The following is a 5,000-nucleotide window of genomic DNA, read 5'->3' as shown; positions in this document are numbered from 1 at the left end:
TAATAAACTATACTATATATATTTACTAGACCTCTGTTTCATATCATACAAACGAGGAACTTAAACCGAGGTACAACGCAGTTACGATCAACAGACGAAGATTTTGTGAAATATGATGAAATTTAAACAAATGGTAAAAATGCGTCCCCATATCCCCGAGTTCACACGTCCCCGAGTCCCCGAGTCTCCACGTCCCCACGTCCCCACGTCCCCACGTCCCCGAGTCCCCACGTCCCCACGTCCCCACGTCCCCACGTCCCCGAGTCCCCACGTCCCAAGTCCCACGTCCCCGTCCCACTTTTAGTCACAGCCAAAGAAGAGTTCGTGCCGCAATTCGTGCAGGTCTCTACCCCGGAGTCAAGTTTTCTCGTTCCTCTCAAGGATTTAGGAACGTTTCTCCAGGATAAATAATAGGCTGTCAGTATCGCTACACTTAGTAATTAATACAGTCGACCAAAACAGCTTTTGGCCGCGTTCTCAACGGGGGGCCATATGAGCTGACATCTTTTATTACGGCTTTTAAGGGGCTGTAATCTCTTAACAATGTGGTCAGTCATTTAAAATCTTAACTCCGAGACAAAAATATGTATCATGTCTACACATATTAATTAAGTGGGCATGACCTCTTTATTTTCTCGTTTCCGTTTATTGTCTGTTGCTACATGATTGTTTTTAACAAAGCTCTTCAATGCCAGGGCTTCAAAAGGATCGGGTGTGCATTGAGGTGCTGTTAAAGAGGAGTACAATAATCGACGGTAAGACACATTTAATTTCTCTTTCGTATTGGAATTGGTTTTATTTTTATCCTCGTGGCTGTAGCTGTTCGACGTAGTCGACCAGCACAACAATTTAATGCAAAAGCCACGCCGAAGGTGCAAAAAAGCCTCAGTCCGTTGTATCACTTATTTTATGAAGTACGAGCAAGTTACACTGATATTGAAAGAATTGCATTCAACCAGTTTAAAGCAATTTTGCCTTGAAAAGCGTAATTTGTATTGAAAATTGGACAAACTGGACCAGGCAACGAACAAACAAATGGACAAATCCGTTGGGGCGCTTATCGGCGACACATCTTTCTCGCAAATAGAATCTTTTTGGAGGTTCCACAATATGTTTGAGAAGCATAGAAAAAGAAAGTTCTAAACCAACTTCAACAGCAGTGTCATGATTAAAAACATAAACAAAACAAAACGTTGATTGTTTGTCTGTCTTACGTGAGTGTCTATGATTGAAAGCATGCATGCACAGTGAAGCGTTAACATACCCCAGATTCTTTACTGGTGCTGAATTTCCTGTCTTTATTAATACACCTATCTGCTGATCAGTTTGTCGACTTACGGTGTACGTATAAATTCAAAATATAATTAAACAACGCAAGTATCTGAGTCTTAGGCGCTTATATAGAAACGTAGACCTTTAACTCGATTAACTGCCTGATAACTGAAGAAGATACGGTATAGGTTTAATATACATGTAGACTAATATATAGATTTAGCCAAGCCTAAAAGCGGAGCTCCCGTTTCTAGCCCCAGGAAGCAATAGTTAATCGTCATTTGTATATACAGTTTACAGTGATCAAACACCTCTTTCACAACATTTTTCGTTTGACTGATAATCTCTCTTCATGATCAGTTTAGAACAACAGCAAAAATTACTAATTAGAAAGTCAAGGTAAAGCATAGTATTTCGCCTCAGCACTCGACTGCAATTTCACAGTCAAACAAAGCAGCTCACAACAGGACATGCATTTCACACAAAAAGCCTATAAATCGAAAAAAGGCATTAATTTTGTGTGGACAGTCGCCACAGCAATGATGAATCCAGTTCTATTGCGTGACAAACAAGACAAGCGATTGTTATAACTCACTCGCTGTTGGAGATTTTGCCGAAAATCGCAGGTTCGAGCTTATCAAACCGACCCAAAAAAACCTGAACTGTCCCAAACATTGCTTACAAGTGCATTCGATGCAGATAAATGTACTGCAATCCAATATAAACAAGGACGGTGAAGCTTATTTTGTATTGGGAGGGGGGGGGGGGGGGTGGCTAACAGGCAAAGCGCCGCAGACGCTAACTTGTAAGGGGTTCGGGGGGAATTCTCCGCCAGAAAATGTTGAAATCTTGAAGCTCGGAAAATGCTACTTTCAGCATTCTTGACGAGATATTAAAAAATAAACGTGGATCAACCGTAAAATGACAGACGTTTTATTTCTCCCTCCCCCCAGCCCCCTCCGGCTCCGCCGTCCCTGATAAATTTATATGGCGTCGATAGTTCGGTTATAAGCTTACGTCTGACAAAATGGACAATGATGACTCCTGTAAGCTTGAATGGCAGTGTGGTGTGTGATTGTTGAAATATGTCAGAATCTCTGTCAACAGACCACTTTCGATATATTAAAATTCAGTCCAAAGGCATCATCTCGCGGCTCTGGGGAATAAATATAAGGATTTGCATGAATTGATTCCTCAGGGCCTCGAGCTGATGTTTGTTTAGGACTGAATTTTAATACATCGAAAGTGGGCTATTGCAAACGTTTTTAGTCCTTCTTCGCTTTTTTAGCCAGTTTTAAAAAATATGTGAGGCAGCGAGGCATGCATCGAGGAGGAAAACATTACCTGAAAGCCAGCCGTTGTAAATAGGTGTTTTGTCTCTGTCTCTATTTCTCTCAGCTTTATGGTGTTCTTCTTTTAAATCTTCTCTTCTTCTCCTTTCTCGGGTTCTCTCGAGGCTTTTTTCGCTTAAATTTCTCCAATTTCGTCGCCTCTTCTCTCGTGCTCTTTTTTGTTCTTTATCTTTATCCCGTTGCTCGTCACTAATATGATTTCCTGCCACACGACTTCCCGCCAAGGAAAATTGCCCGAACACTCCAGTCCCCAGAAGGTGTTGTGCCTCCCCATCTCCACACCAACAGTCTGTACGGGCGTGCATACGCTGACGTCATAATCAAAATTTCTCGCATGGATAGATTTCAGGCGGCCTTTTACAATGGAGCAGTTGGAATTATTATAGCCGGAGATCCTTCCCAGGCTGTACAACGCTGGACATGAAAGATCCTGCTTCGTACAAACCCAAACGAGATAATTATTCACGTGGGAACCAACAATCAAAGGCAGCGTTTACACGAACGCGGTTTCACATCGACACGGTTTCATCACTTCGAAACCGCGTCAAAATCGATGCGATTTGTAAGTGTTTACACGGAACCGTTTTCACCAGAAAATCCAAGTCGTAATGGTATAAGAGAGCCCTGCACTACGCGCTAAAATCTCAATTTTAATAGAACAATGCAAATTTCGCACCAAAATAGTAACCGTATTCAAATCGATGTGGTTTCGCTGTTTACACGACAGATAAAACTGCACCGTTTTGAAAACGCTCCACTTTTAGCAGCGGTTGCAAATCTACTCGGTTTCGATAACAGTCTCGATCGGTGTCGTGTAAACGGAAGATGTAACCCCAGCGAAATCGATGCGATTACAAATGAAACCACGTTCGTGTAAACAGTGCCTAAGGCAAAAGTGGGGCGTTTTCAAAACGATGTGGTTTTATCTGTCGTGTAAACAGCGAAACCGCATCGATTTGAATACGGTTACTATTTTGGTGCGAAATTTGCATTGTTCAATTGAAAATAGTGAATTTAGCACGTAGTGCAGCGCTCGCTTATGACATTACGACTTGGATTTTCTGGTGAAAAAGGATCCGTGTAAACACTTCCAAACCGAATCGCTTTTGACGCGGTTTCGAGATCATGAAACCGTGTCGATGTGAAACTGTGTTCGTGTAAACGCTGCCTAAAACAATGAAACCGCATCGATTTGAATACGTTACTATTTTGGCGCGAACTTTGCATTTTTCAATTCAAAATAGTGAACTTAGCACGCAGTGCAGCGCATACTTATACCATCACGACTTGAATTTTCTGGCGAAGACGGTTCCGTGTGAACACTTTCAAACCGCATCGATTTTGACGCGGTTTCGAAGTCATGAAACCGTGTCGATGTGAAACCGATGTGTAGCTGAGTCCAGTGGATTAAAGTTGTGTTACCCTTCAGTGTCTCGTCGTAAATCCTAACAAATGTTCCGAAAATTCTGGATGCCAAATCGTCTTCCGAACAAATATTTTCCGAAAATTGACGTTGGGTGCCCCTGAAAAGTGGAGCGTTTTCAAAACTATACGGTTTCATCTGTCGTGTAAACGGCGAAACCTTATCGATTTGAATACGGTTACAAAGTTGCATTGTTCAATTCAAAATGGTAAATTTAGCAGGTAGTGCAGTGCTCTCTTATAACGTCACGACTTGCATTTTCTGGCGAAAACGGTTCCGTCTAAACACTTCCAAACCGCATCGATTTTGACGAGGTTTCAAAGTCGTGAAACCGTGTCGAGATGAAACCGCATTCGTGTAAACGCTGCAGAAGATCCTGCGACCTTCCACTCCCTTCTACTTGTGTAGAAGAAATTTTTAATTTAGCCACACACGGGGTAAGTTTAACTATTACACGGTTTTTGGGCGAGGTTTGGCTAATGCTTCCCTAAATATAAATAGTCTGCTCTCCCATATTGATGAACTTCGAGTCTTCATGATAACGATTTTTATTTACCTGGCTTTGAAATAGTCAGAAGAGATCGCAGAGTTAATGGAAGGAAAGAAGGTGGTGTTTGTATCTACCTGCGCACAAATCTTAATTTCAGAATCCGAGATGATCTAAATAACGATAAATTTAGAGTGTTTGTTTATTTGTTGAAATCAAATGTTCGACTAGTTGAATACTGAGTGGCGCGAGATTTTAAAATAATCACTGCCAAACCAAAGCAAAAGCAAATGACTTTCGACATTCAAGTGCAACTGCTCTAAAAAAAATTAGATATTTAGGGCCCGCACGGGAAACGCAATGGGCAAATTTGTTTATTTTTCAAAAATATTTGTCATGCAGTTGAATTGTGCAAGTGTGAACGGTAATTTTTGTTCTCGCAAAATTTTGTCCAGCCATACCAAAC

The 5,000-nt window shown here is 41.5% G+C and overlaps 1 protein-coding gene across 1 annotated transcript in view; it reads left to right on the top strand.

The window, feature by feature from the left end:
• The first annotated feature begins 637 nt into the window (after nucleotides 1–637).
• LOC138012597 (sodium- and chloride-dependent taurine transporter-like) overlaps nucleotides 638–5,000 on the top strand; it is a 40,818-nt gene continuing 36,455 nt past the window's right edge. Inside the window, exon 1 of the mRNA XM_068859402.1 lies at nucleotides 638–755. The gene's annotated coding sequence lies outside the window, so the exon portion shown is untranslated. The remainder of the gene's footprint in view (nucleotides 756–5,000) is intronic.

This window comes from Montipora foliosa, chromosome 8, assembly GCF_036669935.1.
Source record: "Montipora foliosa isolate CH-2021 chromosome 8, ASM3666993v2, whole genome shotgun sequence".
In the NCBI taxonomy this organism is placed as follows: Eukaryota; Metazoa; Cnidaria; class Anthozoa; order Scleractinia; family Acroporidae; genus Montipora; species Montipora foliosa.
Note: the sequence above shows the minus strand (reverse complement) of the source record. Positions and strands in the feature narration are given on the sequence as shown.